The sequence below is a fragment of the Macaca fascicularis genome, chromosome 4, assembly GCF_037993035.2.
Source record: "Macaca fascicularis isolate 582-1 chromosome 4, T2T-MFA8v1.1".
Classification (NCBI taxonomy): Eukaryota; Metazoa; Chordata; class Mammalia; order Primates; family Cercopithecidae; genus Macaca; species Macaca fascicularis.
The window spans coordinates 151,476,202-151,496,745 of record NC_088378.1 but is presented as its reverse complement, the minus strand read 5'-3'; the positions used below and the strand labels follow the sequence as shown (position 1 = coordinate 151,496,745).

Sequence of the window (20,544 nt, the reverse complement as noted above, 5' to 3'; positions counted from 1 at the left end):
TTATCCCATCCAAATAATGGAATCTGTAGTCATCTCAGCTGTCCACTCATCACTTGTGGTTTTTTGTGTTAACTTCAGATTTGAGAGATAATCTTAGATTTAGATTGCCCTAGGTTCATGAATATAAAGTACTTCAGTAAGTCCTTTACGTCTGCTCCAGGCCCAAAACAGAAGGTAGAATAAAACTGGTAAAAAATAAAAATAACAAGGCAGACACACTTTAAGAAGCAGCATTTTAATTCTTCTTTCTTATTCAAAGAAAGTTGAATATATTTCTTCCCCTTCCTCCCTCCCTCCTTTCTTTCCCTCCCTCCGTCTCTCCCTCCCTCGTTGCTTTTTTTCTCCCTTTCTTTCCCCCTACCCCTTACCTTTCTTGGGAGAGTTAGCAATGAGTTTGCCAACTTGTAAAGAAATGAGTTGCCTCAGAACCATCAAACATTATAGCTGATAACTGAGACATGAATGGGGAATTTTATACAGCTAAAAAAGAATTCCATTGAGGGCAAGACAATATTAGAGTGGGAATCCTGAAATGGTCATGGGAATTATGTTCAGGTGACCTCAAACTCACAGAGAACATCTTGCAAAGAAAAAGTGAAGTTGGTGACAGCCTTTTATGTGGCGAGAAAGAGAAAAGGACATTAACCTACTGTAGAAAATCACTCATTCTGGCCAGGTGCGGTAGCTCACACCTATAATCCCAGCACTTTGGGAGGCTGAGGTGGGCAGATCACGAGGTCAGGACTTCAAGACCAGCCTGACCAACATGGTGAAACGCCGTCTCTACTAAAAATATGAAAATTAGCTGGGGGTGGTGGTGCACACCTGTAATCCCAGCTACTCAGGAGACTGAGGCAGGAGAATCGCTTGAACCCAGGAGGCAGAGGTTGCAGTGAGCCAAGATCGTGCCATTGCATTCCAGCCTGGGTGACGGAGCAAGACTCTGTCTCAAAAAAGAAAAGAAAAAAGAAAATCACTAATTCCCTAGCTGGCCACCAGGCAGAGTTTTAGGGGACAGGACAACTCAGGAATTATGTTTGGGAATTCCACATCGCATATATACAGGATGGGGTGAGAGTTTGATGAGGATCTTGGTAAGTGAGAACTAAAGCTATTTCTCCTCTCCCCTAGAAAGGTATGTGAGTGTCAGAGCCAGCTGGATTCCCTTATTCCTGCTTAGAAGCCCTGGTGACTGTGGTGCAGAGCAATCGGAGGTGGTCTAGATTCCCTCATACAAATAGAGCTTATTACTTAGGACCTCAAAAGCCATATCCAAACTGAAAGAGTGAAACCTCTATAATCTCTGGAATGAACACATACATTTTGTTCAGCTTACATTTACTGGCTATTATATGCAATGCATCGTGCTGGGTGCAGAGGCAAATGAAAACTGAGGCTTGTCTTCCTCTTAAGGAAATGCCTCTACAAAGTGTCTCCTGGTTCTTGGCTTGCAAAGTAAATGTGTAGAGCCGCGCTCTGTGAATATGACGGCAGGAGGCAAATCAACAAGGAGGTCAACGCTAAGCCCAAAGGAAACGATCTTCCTATAGGTAAACACCGTGTTTGTAATATGCACAGAATCAAGCACAAGCTGGTGCTTTGCTTCTTAACAAATGGCAGGTAACCTTTAAAAAAAGAAAAGAAAAAAGACAAGTAATGGAGGCAGAATAATACAAAATTTACAATCACAGGGACCACTTTAAAGGAAATTTCCTCCCCAAGTGCCTTGATTTGTGTATTCCACAGCTGCTTTTTCATTGCCCAAAAGGTAATTAAGAGGTGATAATGATATGTATCCTCTCTTATCAAAGTCATTAACACATTATTATTGTTGTGAGGTGGCTAGCTATTGCTTTGTTGTGGTGATGCTGCTTTGGGTGAAAAGTCTTTTGGTCCACCAGGGATTTCTGCTGTGATGAAGAAATTGCAGTTGGGGGATGAATTAGCAGGTTACATTCTCATGACCCTGGAGTGTCTTATTCCCCTTGCAGGTTTCTGAGAACCCCCAGGGCCATTCTGACTCTCAATTTGACCTACGACTTTCCTCCTTTCCAAACCATTCTCGGTGAATTAGAGATGGACCAGTCTCCTCCGACCCATCAAATTGCATATCTATTGTGCCTGAAGACGTGGCACAAACCCCATATATCTGTGGTACCTTCCCTGTTTGAATTTATTTTTAAGACACGGGGACATGCTCTCTTGCCCAGGCTGGAGTGTATTGGTGCAATCATAGCGCATTGCAGCCTTGAACTCCTGGCTTCAAGCGATTCTCCCACCTCAGCCTCCCAAGTAGCTAGGACTACAGGCACATGCCCAGCTAATTTTTTAATTTTTTCTTTTAGAGACAGTGTCTCACTACGTTGTCCAAGCTGGTCTCAAACTCCTGAACTCAAGCGACCCTCCTGCCTTGGCCTCCCAAAGCCCTGGGATTATAGATATGAACCACCAGGCCCGGCCCTGTTTGTATGTAGACTCAGATAAAGGCACTACGAATTCTCCCGCCACCAGTTGGTTTCCCTGCTTTGGTTAACAAGTGTTACCACATACAAATATTCACCCACACTGTGATAAACGTTTTGTAATTAATGTCTTCAACATCTTGGGAAAACACGGGAGTATCTACTGAGGAAACATCTTCACACTTTAAATATTTCTACAAATTGGAGAGAAGAAGAGGCAAATGCATACAGATTGATTCTGAAATCTACGCTTTGTTATATTAGGAAACAGTCTGTATTTTTTTTTTGGTGGGGGGTGGAATTTGTGTTTAAATTGCACGATCCTTGAGGGCAGAAGTGTATCTAATTTGTTAATCATAAGCCTCTTTACTAATCCGTTATGGCAGCTTAATGTTTTTAAATAAGTGTAAATTTATCCAAATAAAGGTACACGTTTTTAAAAGTCAAATCTTACTAAAGGGCTTTAAGAAGTAAAGCAAAACAAAACCAAAACAGAGCAATTCTCCTGGCCCACTCTCTTTACCACCAGTCCTTCTCCCTGGAGGCAGCTACTTTAAATTAATTTTAGCTGTTTCCTCTGGTATTTACCTCCATATTTCTGGGTAATATATATGTCCTCCTAGACCATTATTTAGTGATTATTACAGTTGGTGAAGATTTACGTCTCCACAACACTGTTCCCTCTTGTTCCCCTTTTTGGTTAAATCAATATTCAGGGTTAATATTATTATAACTAGGTAAATAATGTTCTCTACTGAGCTAACACGACACGATAACTACCTTTCCTTTCTTGTGCAGTGTTTTGTTTTTCTTGAAGTTAATGATCACCTTGTTGTTTTCACCAGCTTTTCTTTGTATATAACTGTCCCTAAGTCCTGCCACAACTTCCAAGTTTCCCAAAACATTCCGCGTAGTAATACGTAACAGATAATCTACCAGTATCTCAAGGCCTCCTTCCTGGGGCCCTTTTCTTTCTTTTTCCAACTTTTGCTGGTTTTTCTTTTGGGCCTCTATACTATTGTCGTCCCAAAGACCTTCTTCTGCCATCATCCTGGCAATTCTCTTCACCACTCTTGTATTGCAGTCTCTCCTTCCTGGTTTCTGTGTTTTCTTCTTTCTTGCTTTATTCTCTCCTTTTGGTGACACACCCTTCCTGAGAAACGGTGCATGTGAGGTAAATGTACTGAGAACTTTCCTGCCTGCCTGAAAATATCTTTATTCTACCCTTGCATTTGCTTGGCAGTTTGGCTAAGAATTGGATTGTAGGTTAAAAATAATTCTCATTCTGAATTTAAAAGCATTGAACTATTATCTTCTAGCTTTCAATGTTTCTGTGTACAAGTCCAATAGCACTCTAATTCTCTGTCATTTTTATGTAAACATTGTGTTTTCCCTGGAGCGCTGAAATTTCAAAATGATGTGTCTTGGTTGGGTCTTTTCTTATTTTTTTGGGCACTCACATGATCATTTTAATCTAAAGATTCAGACTCTTGGTAATGGCCCCAGTTACTGCCTTCTGTGCCTTGGGTGTTGGTCTTGAAGCCTGTTTTGGAGAGAATAAACCACCTGTCTTGGAGGTGGGAGGTGATGATGATGGATGAACCTAAGGAGATAACTGTATTGACTTTCAATCCACCCTTGACTGCATGCCTTCACCGTCTGCAGGCCCCATGCCTCCAATTCCTGAAAATTCCCACAGTTCTGAAGAAAGACTGGCTTGTTTTTTATTGAGTCGCCTCTGTAGGCTCACAGAATCCAGCCTTTTCTGTTCTGCTTAAATCATCACTTCTTCAATAGCTTTCTATCCAGCAGGTATTTGTGGATATTTTTTTCCACTGTTGTCTTTTCTGCCATTCCATTTTTCTTGTGGATTTAAACTTTTATATTATTTTACTGACACTTAAGTGGGTTTCTAAGGAGTGGAGATTAAACATGTGAGTGTGTGTGTGTGTGTGTGTGTGTGTGTGTGTGTGTGTGTTCAATGTCCTGCATCTAAGGGGCTATAAATTTTGTAATTTGATTGATAATTACTTCTGAGTTATAGCTTATTTCTTAAGGAATATTGATCCTTAACATACTGATAAATAAAGTCAGTGTGGGAATTTATAGGCCATGTTTTCATAGCATTTATTTCAGTGTTGGTAACTCAAAAACTGGGTTTTCCTTTGTAAGTTAAACCAATAATATGTGCGAGTTAGATGTGCTAACCAGGGTCAGGGTTGGTCTTATTCAGTTTTGTGTTGACCATTCTTCTAGGACTTGGTGCAGACCTTTGCAAATAAACTTAAAACAAAAACCCCCAAACCCACAATGGGTTAATAGAGTTAGAGTTTTCTTCTTTTCCTCAATAAATATTTTAATGATCACTTACGATGTGCAATGAACTGCTATATGAGCTGAATATATCATGGTGAACAGAACGGAGTTCCTAGTGTGGAGAGCTTCACAGTTTAGTGAGGGAGACTGACAAGAAAACAGGTAAGGTAGCCGGGCACAGAGGCTCATGCCTATAATCCAAGCACTATGGAAGGCCAAGGCAGGTGGAGTGCTTGAGTCCAGGAGTTCGAGACCAGCCTGGGCAACATGGCGAAACCCCATATCTATAAAAAATACAAATATTAGCTGGGCGTAGTGGCTTGCACCTGTAATCCCAGCTACTCAGGAGGCTAAGGTGGGAGGATTGCTTGAGCCTGGGAGGTTGACGCTGCAGTGAGCCCTGATTGTGCCACTGCATTCCAGCCTCGGTGACAGAGTGAGACCTTGTCTCAAAAAAATAAAAATAAAAAAGGAAAACAGGTAAGGACCATGAGACGTAATTAGTTTTAGTGTAGAAATATGCACCCAAAACAATGGAAGCACTATTCCCCTTTAGGGGAATAAAAATGCCTGTGTCATTTTTCTTGATGCTCTTCATGTAGGAAGCAATGGAATCCCAGGCTCTGGGATATGGGTCCATATAGCTGTATCTTAGCAGACCCTATACCTTACAGAAGACATCATTAGAGAGGGCAAGAAGCACAAAACACACATTTTCTCCTCAGAAGACTCCCCAGTGTTTGCCCTTCAGAATATATGCAGTGTCGGCTGGGTGTAATGGCTCACGCCTGCAATCCCAGCACTTTGGGAGGCTGAGGCAGGTGGATGATGAGGTCAGGAGATCAAGACCACCCTGGCTAACACAGTGAAGCCCCATCTCTACTAAAAAAAATTACAAATTTAGCCGGGCGTGGTGGCAGGTGCCTGTAGTCCCAGCTACTCAGGAGGCTGAGGTAGGAGAATCGCTTGAACCCAGGAGGCAGAGGTTGCAGTGAGCTGAGATCGCACCACTGCACTCAAGCCTGGGTGACAGAGTGAGACACTGTCTCAAAAAAAAAAAAAGAAAAGAAACAGAGTATATGCAGTGTCATAGGTGGGTTCCAAAGTCGTCTTCAGTGCTGAAAAGAGACCTGAGTAAGCCTTGGAAGTGGTGTTATTATTAAAGCAATCATATTGTTATTATTTGTAAACTTGTCTGTGTAATCTTTGAGGGCAGATTGAAGGTTGCATTCATTTCAGGGAGGCCTCAAGGTGCAGTAGAAAGAGCATGGTCTTTGAGGCCAGGGCAACTGGGTTTGCATTCCCATATTAGCTGTGAGACTTTGGTTAGGTTACTTGATTTTGGGACATCTCAGTGTTCTATTATGTCAGCCTCACTCATAGACTCATTATGTATTGAACGAGCAAAAATAAATAAAGGACCCCAGGACAGTTCTTGATGGGACATAGGTGCAAAATAAACAGTAGATAATTATTTTTTCTTCCTTCAATGGCCAGACCTTGAACCTCTCAAGTGCAGAGACCACACGCTATTTTTCTGTGCAACCCCACCCTTAGTGCAATGTTGGGTATAAAGTTGGCACTTCATGCATATTTATTGAATGAATGAATGAACAAAGGCATGTTTGAATTCTAAGGGTTGAGATATTTTCCTGCTATGTGAATCATTGTTGGCCACTTTCTTCCTTCAGACTGCACTTCCTTAATTATTTGCTGGTACTAATAAACCACCACTCTTTTCTAAGCTCCTGGATTACTAGTGCTGCAAATAGACCTAAAAAAACACTAACACTTTATTTAAAACACTCAAATAACACTTCAGATCCAGCCATGCTTAGGTACACTGTGGTAAGAATATAAAAAAGGTGCCTCTGAAGGGAAAGAGGCATTATGTCTAAAGCATCAGGTTGTCGCCATTCTGAGTTTAAAAGCCCATTTGGCAATCACTTCCCTTAGCAGCCCCACAGGCGATAAGAGAGGATTTGGCTGTGAGGCCCTGCAAGGAAAATAAAAAGACAAGAGAAGACAGTGAGTTGAAGAGTTCGTGTGATTTTTCATGTGTTTGTAGCTTCCGCCCACAGAGCTGGAGTGCAGTAATTTCCGGTTGCATCTTCCATTCACTAATACATTTGCGAATGGAGGAGCAATGTTTGTTTAAACTACCTTTCATCGTTATCTGTCTTAAGCAATGATGCTACATCAGTGCTATTTAAAAAAAAAAAAAAAATCCAGCCTCAATGCTGTTCTTACTGCAGCAATCTGAACCGTATCTGCCTCTGCACCCTGTGGGGTCAAAGTCACGTTGGTAGCCAGCACGGCTGACCATCAGAGAATGCCCCAGCCAGCATCATTGGCATCACACAATTTAGAATTTAACACTATATTTTAATACCGTTCTTTCGATCAGGTTTGTCCTCCCAACTATGTTGGAAGTCCTTCGTGTGCTGAGGCCATGCCTCCCTCTTCCCTTGTTTACTCCTGACTGTACTTGGCACAGACCTTGCTCCAAAGGAACCCACAACCAATGACCTCTTCTCTGTTGGTGTTTCCTGAGCTCTCTGCAATACACCTTTTAAACACCTTTTTTTCATTAAACTCTTTTACGAGGACTTCTTTGAGTTTACCTTTTTACGATTCTCCTCTACCTTCAATATTACTGCTAATCATGTCTTTCTGTTCTTTTTTCCCCCTTAGGGTATCTCATCTACTCTGAGGGCTCCAGTTACTGCTTCTATGCTAATGATGACTAATCTGCACACTCATTTCTGTCTCTTAGGAAATTCAAAATTGATATACCTAAAACGCAAACTTACCTTTTTCACATAAATCAGTGTTACTCTCTTTTGGAATTGATCTTATTCTACCTTGCATTTACTTAGTTATTTTAGCATGTTTCTCTTGATTTTAACTCTAAACTGATCTCTCTCTTTAATAATATATAGCTAATTAAACTTATATATGTTAAAAGTTATATATATGTGTATATATATAAAATATATGTATATATTATATATTATATATTTTATATAATATAATTTTATATTATATATTTTATATAATATAATTTTATATTATATATTTTATATAATATTGATATATTATATATCTATATATAATATATCAATATTATATAAATAAAATTATATAATATATAGTATATATTTTATTATATTACATAATTATATTATATATTTTATATATTATATTAATGATTATAATATATATTATAAAAAATATATATATTTTATATATAATATGTAATTTGTATATATTTTATATATTATATATTTTGCAATGTATATAAAATAATATATTATATATAAAATATATAATATATTATCTTATATATAACATATATCTTATATGTCATGTATAATATTATTACCTTTACATATTAACTTTTATAATATATAGTTTAATATATAAACATATATGTTTAACTTACGTTTAATATAGATTAACATATATGTTCAACTTATATATGTTTATATATAATATATTACCTTTATATATAAACTTTTATAGTATATACATTTAATATGTATTAACATATATGTTTATATATTTATATATTTATATATGTTTATATAATATATATTTTTATATGTTTATATAATATATATTTTTATATGTTTATATAATATATTAATATATTATATATTAAATAACATATATAAGTTAAATATATATGTTTATATATTAAATGTGTATATATAAACTTATATATGTATGTTTAATTATCCCTGTAACCCTTTTACCACTTGGCCCATGTAGATGCCTAATGAATGTTTGATGATTTCTGTTGATTCACTGTTACTGACTTTAAATAAGGTCAGCTCTGAAGCAGTGCTTTGAGATGAAAATCCTTCCAATCCCATAGGAAAAATAAAAGAGGTGCAGTGTGTGTTTTCCAAAGAAGATTACAAGGCTTCAGACAAAAGAGATTTAAAATAAAATTTTTAAGTACATAAACACGCACACAGCATTTTGAAGTTGTTTTTATAAGGGAAGTCATCACACCATTATAATAGCACATCAGCTTACTTGGGGCATCTAAATTAGCTTAAGGTTGGATTTTTAGGCATCTAGTGCTGAAATTAGAAAAATATTCGAGAATACAAATCCCTGTTATTTCCAAGAGATTCAGATGGTGATTGGTAAAACACAAGGATAGGAAAAGAGGCTGTCGGCCAGGCACAGTGGCTCACGCCTGTAATCCCAGCACTTTGGGAGGCCGAGGTGGGCAGAGGCGGGTGGATTACCTGAGGTCGGGAGTTCGAGAGGAGACTGACCAACATGGAGAAGCCCTGTCTCTACTAAAAACACACAATTAGCTGGGCATGGGGGCACATGGCTATAATCCCAGCTACTCGAAAGGCTAAGGCAGGAGAATCACTTGAACCCAGGAGGCAGAGGTTGCGGTGAGCTGAGATCAAGCCATTGCACTCCAGCCTGGTCAACAAGAGCCAGGAGCCAAACTCCGGCTCCAAAAAAAAAAGAAAAGAAAAGAAAAGAAAGGAAAAGAAAAGAAAAGAAAAGAAAAAGAGGTTGTCCTCTAAACCAAGAGTTTTAAGCACATGGTGGACAAGATGCTGGAACAAGTCACTGTTGCAGGACTTTTCCTTAGTTCAGCTAAAGATGGGGTTCTCTGTCCCATGGCCACAAAAATTCAGGCTCCCAGACAATGTGAATGGTGAGTAAGATGGTTTTATTGGGTGAAACAGTAAGAAAAGGGGAAAACAGGGACTCTCCCTAGACCAGAATCACCACTAGAGCGCTTTGCATCCAGCTGTTGGAATCCCAGTTTCCACACAGGAAGAGGAGGGACCAGGCTCCTCCCTGGTGCAAAGGGCACGAATTTCCTGAGGCTCCACCCTAGTGGGCAGATCAGCTACAGTTTCTCCAGGGATCACCTCCCACCTGGCTGTCTCATCACCTCCACTAGGTGCAGGTAGTGCCCAGCCTACATTAGACCGAGGAAACCCACTGAGTTTGCCATGCCGAAGGCAGGGTTGACTTCTGACGTCATTTACTATTGCACCTGCCCGGGAAATCTCTCGTCTTGCCTGCAGTCATTTACTGTGGTGCTTCAGATTCACCCGTGTTTTGTATGCCCATGCATGCCACCCATGCAAAGACTTGCAAGTGAGGGAAACAGAATCCACCACTTCAACTCAAAGCAGTCTCTCCGGACCCTTGGCTCTGGTCTCTGTTTACACTGAACCTTAAAATGCTAAATGTGGTGCCTTTGCTCCACTAGACACTTGGGAAGGCGGCTGTGACATTTGCAGTGCAATTCATGTCATGGCAAGAATATTTTAAAACAGTGGTTTACAGTGTTTAAGAAAGCCAGTTAGTCAGCTGGGATTTCTGCTGAAGGTCCTCAGGGAGTAGAGTTAAGAAGAGCTGGCTGCATGTCTGCGTTTTGGGTTTTGAAATACTTTGGTTTCTTGAGCCACACTATCACAGAATTCACTGCATTTTCAAACAACACAGGTAATAAATGACTTCTCCAAGCGTCACTGAAAAGCTTACCTGGATCTCCCTCTCCTTGTTTTGCACATGGTAATCTGTTGCTTACATTTGAAAGTCTTCTGGAGACTGTTTTTTCATCTAGCTCACTAGAAAAGAGCAGTTTTTTCATGAGTAATTGGGTTGTTGAAGTGCTTATAACTTTTCTTTCAAAAATCTTGGCACCCGGAGTCAATTTACAAATGTATACATTTGACTAGGTTACCTTAGCTTGCACTGTTTATGATGTTGGGCTTTGGTTGAATTCTCAGGCCTATGGCCTGGCGCAATGGCTCATGCCTGTAGTCCCAGCACTTTGGGAGGCCGAGGTGGGCAGATTGCTTGAGGCCAGGCGTTTGAGACCAGCCTGGCCAACATGGTGAAACCCTGTCTCAACTGAAAATATAAAATTTAGCTGGGCATGGTGGCAGGCGCCTGTAATCCCAGCTACTCAGGAGGCTGAGGCAGGAGAATCACTTGAACCAGGGAGGCGGAGATTGCAGTGAGCCAAGATTGCACCACTGCACTCCAACCTGATTGACAGAGTAAGACTCTGTCTGGGGAAAAAAAAAAAAAAAGAATTCTCAGGCCTATACACAAATATTTGCATGCCTCAAGTCTTTTTATTAAACTGGACCTTCATATCTGCAAAATCTCCAGTTAGATCCTATAGTATTTCGTTTTAGTTGGAGAAATTAGAACCAATGAAACTTTACATGCAACCTTGAGATAGAAGTATGTTAATGAGAGGATCCGAGTCATCTATTAGGCAGTATTTCTGAACGCAGTACTACCTGACAGCAATAATGCCAGATGGCTAAGTAAAAAGGCTGATGGACTTATAGATTTTTTTGAGTTGAGTTAGCACAGGGTGCAGCTCTCTGCTTCTTTGAGACTCACACTGTCTGTAACCAGACATAATTAAAAGATTAAAGAGACATTTAGAAATGTGAAGTTGTTCACTTTTTAATCAGGGAGATTGATTTTCCAATCCCGATGCGAAGGTGGAATTTTAAATAATTTATAGGGTAGAAATCAGTGGCTTGTCACAACTTGGCTAAAAGAATAAAAACTAAGGGAAAAAAAGGAACTTTTTTTAACGTTTATTTTTCTTTTCCCTAAGTGCCTTATAGAAAGAAGCATAAAAAGGAGTGAGCCGTGATTCGGCTGTTATATATGAGATGTTTTCCAGCCTCCGTATCTCTTCTGGAAGAATGAAGATTAGTTCAGTTCCCTCCCATCCTCCTTCCTTTTCTGCCTCTGACTGGAGGTCTGGACATATTCTCTTCACTACTCAGCAACATTTCTCTTTTATCCTACAGATACCAGTCAGGTCCCAATCAGGTTAAAACCAGAGTCTCCAGAACAGGGATCGTGACTACAGCGATGCTTCCATTAGCCAAGAGGGTGCATTCCACAGGCACATGTTATCAGAACCTTCATAATCAGAGTCAGAAATAATATAGGACAGTGAAAGGAGAGTTCTGTGATGCTAGATCAGGGCACTTCTGGTACTAAAAGAAAAGACGTCTTCCAATGTGAAAGTAGGAAAATATAAAATATTTATTTTACATGTGTATATGTATGTCTAGGTGTTCTGGTCCTAAGGGGAAGAATTGATGAATGGATAGATCAGTTGAGTGATTGACAATCAGAAGCCGGAAGAAAGCCTGCAGGGAGAGGATTGCCAGCTAAGGCTATTTTTTAAGGGTAGTGTGGGTTTGGGTTGAGAAAGGACTCAAAACGTTTCTTCCACTCCCAGCTCAGGTTTCCAGTGATTCAGCCAAGTTGGCGGATTGTCCCTAAGTCAGGGAGTGCCTAGGTAAGGACAGCCAACTATGCGGGGTCCCTTCCAAGCATGCACCTATTATCACACCTCTCTCCTTTTCCAAATGAGTTTTCAAAACTAAAGCAGACTTACCTTCAGACAAAGTAATAGGCTGAGTGACATTTCAGGACATGGTCTACCCTCACCCAGGATCTCTCTGCAGCTTTTTAAGTCTAGAGTGGCTTTGCTCAAGTGGAGGGAGGAATAGAGAAACCCTTTTATTCCACAAGTCCCTTATGCGGTTATTGTTGAGTGTGGAGAGTTGTCATTAAAAGTGCATCAATTAGCCAGCCACGGTGGCTCACGCCTGTAATCCCAGCACTCTGGGAGGGCGAGGTGAGTGGATCACTTAAAGTGAGAAGCTTGACACCAGCTTGGCCAATGTGGTGAAACCCCATCTCTACTAAAAAAATAAAATAAAAATACAAAAAAAAATTAGTGTGGTGGTGGGTACCTGTAATCCCAGCTACTTGGGAGGCTAAGGCAGGAGAATCGCTTGAACCCAGGAGGCAGAGGTTGTGGTGAGCTGAGGTTGTGCCACTGTACCCCAGCCTGGGAGACTCCATCGCAAAAGAAAAAAAAAATGCATCAGTCAGTCAACTGAAGTAACTGGCAACCGATGGGAGGTCCTTCTTTACCAGCTGTTAGTCACCTGCTCTTGCTCATGGGGAAGGAGGGAGTGTGATGGAGAAGTAAAGGTGAAGGCTCAAGAACCCACATTGTGGTAGAGGTAAGGTCAGAGGGGATTACCACTCAGCAGATGGAAGAGAAATATGGAAGGTGCCCGGTTAGAAGAAGGCCTCACATGGCATCTGTCTGCTGTTAATTTGGCTGGGATAATGAGAAGCTGGGAACTAAGACATTTTTGCTCCTCATCAAGACCCATCAATTGAACAGTTTATTTACAGGAGATTTTCTCACAAAGAACATACTGATTAGGAGTGTCACTTGAACAGGGGCCCAGAGCCTCTTCCTATGAATTGGCTAAGATTCCTAACTGCTCCTTCCGGCTACTGAGGTGGTAGTGAATAGATCAAATGGGGGGCCTGGAAACCAACTCTCCAAGTAGCAAACTGTGGGGCTGGACATCGTCATGGATTTCTGAAGACGAATAACAAACAGAGGCTACATTTCATGTTCATGGTTTATATGCGTGCATTTGTGTTCCAGTGCAAAGCATAAGAGGAAATTATTACATCACACTTCTATCATTTTTGCAAGCCTGGCGACTTGCCTATAACCCTAAAGCAGGGTTTCTCAACTGTGGCACAATTGACTTTGGGGATGGACAATTGGGAAGAGGCTGTCCTGAGCATTATGGGATGTTTAGCAGCATCTCTGACTTCTACACATTAGATGCCAGTAGAACTTCTTCCCTACCCCCACACTTGTGACAATCAAAAAATGTCTCCAGATATTGCCAATAACCTCTGGGAGAGTGGGGTGAAATTGCCTACAGTTGAAAATCACTGTCTTAAAGGAACCTATAATTTGTACTGAGTTAGTAGGCTGATTACAAATCAGGTGGAATCTGTACTTATTTATTAAGCTTTCACATAAATAAATAATAAGACCACATTAGGCATGTGTGTGTGGGTTTAAGCCACGCTGGAATCATTCTCTCATAATTGTTACCCACTCTGGTTGCACCAGTGTTGCAATACAGCCTTTAATAGGACTGTCAGCACACAAAGTCTTGTGTTACCACCTTTATTTCAACTCTCTTCCTCTTTTTCTCTTTCTATAGTGCCCCCTTCCCACCCTCTTGGCCACCAAACTGACTTAAATATGGTGCCCCTTTGAAGACTGTTTTCCAGGAGACAATCCTGAATGTAAAGAAATGATTTAATAATGGTAGAGTTTCAGGCAACAGGGCTCTGGCAGTCTGGGAGATATTTCTGCATAGAGACATCTCCACTGTCCTTAAATCATACCAGGGAGAGGCCACCAAATCTTTCTACCTGTGTGGTTGGCTCTGTCAGAGTAGATCCTGTTGTTCATACCCATTAACAACTGGGAATAACAGTCAGAGTTTTTGTTGGTTTTGCTGGGAAACAGGTCTGGCTCTGAAGAGAAGGATCTTGTCTTATAGGAAGTGGAAGCATTTTGCCTCAGGAAAGGAATAAAAGCAATCAATGCTTCTTACAGAGCTTTCTGCTCAAGTAATTTTGGTCAGGTTAAGTGTGTCAGTAAATTGAACAAAATGTTACCATCATAGATTATGAAATGCAGAGTCTAATTTTAATAAGGTTACCAGTAAATGTAGGAGTTCTCGGTCAACAATGAGGAGTCTGGGTGAGTGAGAGCCAAGGAAAAATTAGTAAGACAAACAAACCATAAACTGTAGGGCAACCATAAAGAACTATTTATTTGAAAAATTTATGAGACCAGGCAGCAAAATTTCTCATCTGCATTAGCATAGTTTGCAAATGTATGTTTGATAGTTAACTACATGTTAAAGCAGACCCATGTCCTAAGGAGCTACTAGTACTTCCACCAGCTAGAGGAGGGAATGGGCATTTAGGGCCACTGGTGCCTAGTTTTATCCCAACGTCGAGTTCTATAAAACAATCAGTCCTTTGGGAGGCCGAGGTGGGTGGATCACAAGGTCAGCAGATTGAGACCATCCCGGCTAACACGGTGAAACCCGGTCTCTACTAAAAATACAAAAAATTAGCCGTGCGTGGTGGCGGGCACCTGTAATCCCAGCTACTTGGGAGGCTTAAACAGGAGAATTGCTTGAACCCAGGAGGCGGAGGATGCAGTGAGGCGAGATCGCACCACTGCACTCCTGCCTGGGCAACAGAGTGAGACTCTGTCTCAAAAAAAAAAAAAAAAAAAAAAAATCAGTCCTTTCAGTAGCAAAAGTTGCTCTATCCTTTACTATTCTGCTGGTTGAAAAGAGTGAGAAAGAAACCATCTTATTGGTTAAAAATTCTTATGCTGTTGATGCTGAAAAGATTCTTCAGTTGTCTTACTAAAAATTACAAGTGCCCGTTGAAAATAATAAAACAAAAGGAAACAGGATGGGATAAACTCATAGGCACTCTCTTCTGTGCTTCTAGCTTTCTTGAGCTAGAATATTGTTATTAAGTCCCCAGTTTCCCTGGAATCTACAAGGCAGATGAGGCCATGTAACAAGCAAGCTGTGATCGATAACTGTTCCCCTCTCCCTTCTAAATCAGCTCCTATCTATCTTTGGAGGCTCGCTGTCTTTCCTGTCTGTACATATGCGTTGACTTTCTTGAACCATTTTGAGATGTCTGGTAAAAATTGGATCTGGCATATAAATGTGTGCTGAGCTTCCAAGCTCTGTTATGACTTCTTCCCTCCCCACAAAAAATGATCTGCTTAGCCTAAGACTTGGGGCTGGCTGTCTGGTTTTTAGTTGACTTTCAAACATGGGGTAACTCACACCTAGGTGATCTCATTCTGTTTTATGGCTTAAATATCATCTGTTTCTGATGCCTCCCAAATTTATTTCTCCAGTCCAGACTTCTACCTGAACTCCGGCTTCTCACCACTGGAATGTCTCCTAGGCATCTCAAACCTAACAGGTTCTAAACCTGAATTTCTGAATCCCAACCAGCAAACCTGTTTTTCCTGCAGTATTCCTCATCTTAGCAAATGACAACTTCAAAACCCTTGGTATCATCATCCCATCTCTCATTACCCACATCCAATCCATCAGCAAAGCTGTTGGTTCCACTTTCAAAGATCATCTCTCCAGAATCTAGCCATCTCTTACTGTTTCCATGTCTATACTGGCCAAAAGCACTCTTGTCTCTGAAATGCAACAGCATCTTAACTCACTTTCCTGCCTCCTTATCCATGCCCCTACAGTCAGTTTTCTCAGCACAGAGGCTAGAGGGGTCCCTTTAAAATCACCACCCTGGGCCAGGCACGGTGGCTCATGCCTGTAATCCCAGCACTTCGGGAGGCCAAGGAGGTCAGGAATTGGAGACCAGCCTGACCAACATGGTGAAACCCCGTTTCTACTAAAAATACAAAAATTAGTTGGGCCTGGTGGTGCATGCCTGTAGACCCAGCTACTCGGGAGGCTGAGGCAGGAGAATCGCTTGAACCCAGGAGGCAGAGGTTGCAGTGAGCCAAGATCACACCACTGCACTTCAGCCTGGGCGACAAAGCAAGACTCCGTCACAAAAATAAATAAATAAATAAAATCACTGCTCTGCACAAAACGTCTAGTCTTCACACCTCAGTCAGGTGACAAGGCCACATGCAGTCCCCGCAGTTGCATTTCCTTCCTTTCTCTCTCTTTCTCTTTCTCTCTTTCTTTTACTCTCCCTCTCTCTTTCTCCCTCATGGTATTCCAGGTACACCATTCTCCCTGTTATTCCTTGAGCCCACCAAGAATGTTTCTGTGTCTGGGTCTTTGCAGCTACTATCTTTTCCTGGACTGCTGTTTCTCCAGGCAGCAACTTGGCTGCCTTCCTCACTAACTTTGAGTTTTGGCTCAAATATCAGTTTATTGGTGAGGGAATCCTTGACCCAACTGTATGAGGCTGCACTTGCACCCTTCCTTCCTCACCACAACTCTCTACCCTCCCTCCACAACTCTCTACTGGCCATCCCTATATTATTTTTCTCCATGGCATTTATCACTTGTACACTTTTTTTTTTCTTTTTTCTTTTTTTTTTTTTTTTGAGAGAGTCTTGCTCTGTTGCCCAGGCTGGAGTGCAGTGGCGCGATTTCCGCTGCAACCTCTGCCTCCTAGATACAAGCGATTGTCATGTCTCAGCCTCCCGAGTAGCTGGGATTACAGGCGCCCACCACCATGCCTAATTTTTGTATTTTTAGTAGAGACAGGGTTTCACCACGTTGGCCAGGCTGGTCTCAAACTTCTGATCTCAAGTGATCCGCCCACCTCAGCCTCCCAAAGTGCTGGGATTACAGGTGTGAGTCACCACGCTGGGCCATGTATACTCTTTTTTTCTTTTTTTTTTGGAGACTGAGTCCACTCTGTCACCAAGGCTGGAGTGCAGTGGCACCATCTCAGCTCACTGCAACCTCCGCCTCTCAGGTTCAAGCAATTCTCCCGTCTCAGTCTCGCAAGTAGCTGGGACTACAGGCACCTGACACCACACCCGGTTAATTTTTTGTACTTTTAGTAGAGACAGGGTTTCACCTTGTTGGTCAGGCTGGTCTGGAACTCCTGACCTCAGGTGATCCACCTGCCTCGGCTTCCCAAAGTGCTGGGGTTACAGGCGTGAGCCACCATGCATGGCCTACTTATACTCTTATATTTACTTGTTTACCTTGTTTGTCTCTCAATAAAGTGATGTAAAGTTTATGAAGGCAGGACTTTGTTTTGTTCCCTGCTGTATCCCTAGGGCCTGTATCAATGACTACTACATTCTAGGTTCTTAGTACACTTTTGCGGAATGAGTGGCATCTTTAAATTCCATTTCAATGTTACTTTTTGTAGAAAACCTTCCATGATTCTCTAAGTCTGGGTTAAACCCCCTCCCACAGCTGTCTGTGCTTCCCCAGTTGTAAGGTTTCTCACACTGTGATAGTGGCAGGAGGCAGCCAAATGTCTAGGCAGATGGGGCAGGTCCCCAGTGAAACCCACCTCCAAGCAGAAGACAGTTTAAAGCCGGAAAGCCAAGCTACAAGTTAAATTCTTGGACCAGATTGAGAACCTGTCTTCCTGTTTGGTGCACTTCCTTTAATTGATCCCCACCCTTCATCTATTTTACATGTACTTACACTTTCCTAATTGGTTTTCTTTTTTCTTTTCTTTCTTTCTTTTCTTTTTCTTCTTCTTCTTTTTTATTATTTTTGTTGTTGTTGTTTGTTTTTCTTTGTTTGTTTTTGTTTGTTTGTTTGTTTTTGTTTTAAGCAGAGTCTCACTCTGTCGCTCAGGCTGGAGTGCAGTGGCACAATCTTGGCTCACTGCAACCTCTGCTTCCCAGATTCAAGTGATTCTCCTGCCTCAGGCTTCCAAGTAGCTGGGACTACAGGTGCCCACCACCATACCCAGCTAATTGTTGCATTTTTAGTAGACACAGGGATTCACCATGTTTGCCAGGCTGGTCTTGAACTCCTGACCTCGTGATCTGCCTACCTCGGCCTCCCAAAGTGCTGGGATTATAGACGTGAGCCACTGCTCCCGGCCTCCTAATTGGTTTTCTACACTGTTGTGCCCACCTTTGAGTGGTATCTTCACTTTAAACTTTTTTGCATACTCACAAATCAATCAACAAGCACTCCCCATCCTGTGCCTATAAGGACCCCAGACTCAGTCGGTAGAGGAGGAGACAGCCTGACTTCAGGGAAGAGACAACCTAACTTTGGGAAAGACAACCTGCTCTTCCCATCCCCTCTCCAGCTCCCCTCTCTGCTGAGGGCTGTTTTCACCGCTCAGTACAATTCTCCACTTTCACCATCCTTCAACTGTCTGCGTGACCTCACTCTTCTTGGACGTTGAATAAGAGCTCAGGATCCACTGAGTGCAGGTATCCAGAAAGGCTGTCGCACCAGCCCTTTGCCCTCACTGGCAGAGGGCAACTGCCACATGCGACAAGGCAAGGGGCCAGCTGAGCTGCTAACACACTGCCATCCCTGCCATCCATGGACAGCAGAACTTAAAGGACACCATAACACTTCCTCTGTGGCTTCGGGGTCCCGGGCACCCTCCCCAAGGCACCGCTGCATTCCCCTCAAGGTGACACACCTGGTCTGGCGGCAGGCCCTGCATAGAGCTTGCTCCTGTGTGAGTACCTGGAGTGGCCAGCGGGGTCCCGCACTCACTCGCTCACGTGCTCCCTCCTGCAAGGAGCTGAGCAAAGTGGGCCAAGTAGAGGGGACATCCCTGCTGCAAGTCTGGCAAAGGGGTCAGATCCCGCATCAATTGCATGATGATTTCATGGGTAATTTGTGAAAACTCCATAAGGCTGGAGTAAGTTTATCTTTTTCATTGATGAAGTTCCAATAGTTGCAAAGTGGCTGGCATGTTGTTGATACTCAAATATTTGTTAAATTGGATATATGTTATATTCAATTCTATATATATGCATAATATATATAATGCAACTGGGTTATAATTTGTAAATTTTCATGTGCATTGTAATAATCAAGTTCCTTTACAATGAACGCTTAAGATAAGTCCAAATTCTTATTCTGTAAGGGTTTTTTTTTCTTTACATTTTAAAAATTCAGTTAAAATTCACTTAACATAAAATTAACCATATTAAATCCAATGATATTTAGTACATTCACAATGTGGTGCAGTTGTCACCTCTGTCTAGTTTTAAAATACCCCAAAAGAAAACCCCAAACTCATTAAGTAGCCACCCCCATTCTCTCTCACCCCAGCCCCCGGCAGCCATTAATCTGTTTTCAGTCTCTATAGATTTGCCTATTCTGGACATTTCACATAAATGGACTCATAGAGTAGGTGACCTTTTTGTCAATGAGATTTTAATATATGTAACTTAGAAAGTATTATTACAAGATTTTGTTTTTAATCCTATTGGCATGGGTAGTAATGGGATTGAGCCTATATCGCTTTCTCTCAAGTACACATCACTTGAAAAGGCCAAATAAACTAATGTGAAGAACTTTCTTCCAAGTTATCACTGGTATTTTACCAGAAGCCTTTTCTTATGCAATGACCACTCCTTCAAGCCTTCCCTCAACTCCCCCACCAAGTGTCTTTCATCCCGTCTCCCCACCTCATAGTTCACCATCTCCTCTCACACCTGTTTCTTGATGCTTGCTGGGATCAAAGTATTGGTGATAAAAGACTAAAGCTGAGGGGGCTGATGAAAGTCCATAAAGTCATGAAAGGTAGGGAAAATCTGTGTAAGAACTTGCTCCCCAAATCTCAGAATCTTTTTGAAGCTTAAAGGAGCTAGTTTAAGGGAAAAATAAAAAGAAGTTCTATTTTATGTAGTAGACTGGATACATACAGAACTTGTTACCCTGGTGAAAAGATAAATAGCTTTAGGGTTTAGACAAATATGCAGACAATAAATCAATAACAGCCTGTTGAGAAAGCTACAGAGAGGAGTTAATATCCCCCAGCAATTACCAGCCTTGCACACAAAATGCCCCTGCTTGGAGCAGGGCACTGGGCTGACCAGGCCAAGGGTGGGCCCCAGGGTGATGTTAACAGCAGTCTCCTTAATTGATCTGCTAGACTGTCTCTTCCTCAGCAATCTTCCCGGAATTGCAATCAGCTTCAGCTTTTCAGAGGCTTAATTTTACAACTATAAATGAATTTGCCCTTGGGTTGGGCATTAACGTTTTTCCTGACTCTTAGCTATTTCAGAACTTGGGAGGGTGACAGAGGGAGAGCCATCGAAACCAGTAAGTTATTTTTCTTTGTTGCCAACAATAGATCCAAATTTTATCTTGGAGGAGGCAACAGTCAACCTTTTGCATTACTTTAGGCTTTA

General features: G+C 41.6%; 1 long non-coding RNA gene across 7 annotated transcripts in view; it reads right to left on the bottom strand.

Moving 5' to 3' along the window:
- The window catches only part of LOC123572902 (uncharacterized), a 139,856-nt gene that overhangs the window by 62,348 nt on the left and 56,964 nt on the right, over positions 1-20,544 (bottom strand). For 5 of the 7 annotated variants that reach the window (XR_012434209.1, XR_012434207.1, XR_012434205.1 and 2 more), the window contains one exon: positions 10,314-10,399. The exons of the other annotated variants lie outside the window; for them this stretch is intronic. This is a non-coding gene — a long non-coding RNA (uncharacterized lncRNA). The remainder of the gene's footprint in view (positions 1-10,313; positions 10,400-20,544) is intronic. 7 annotated transcript variants of the gene reach the window in all.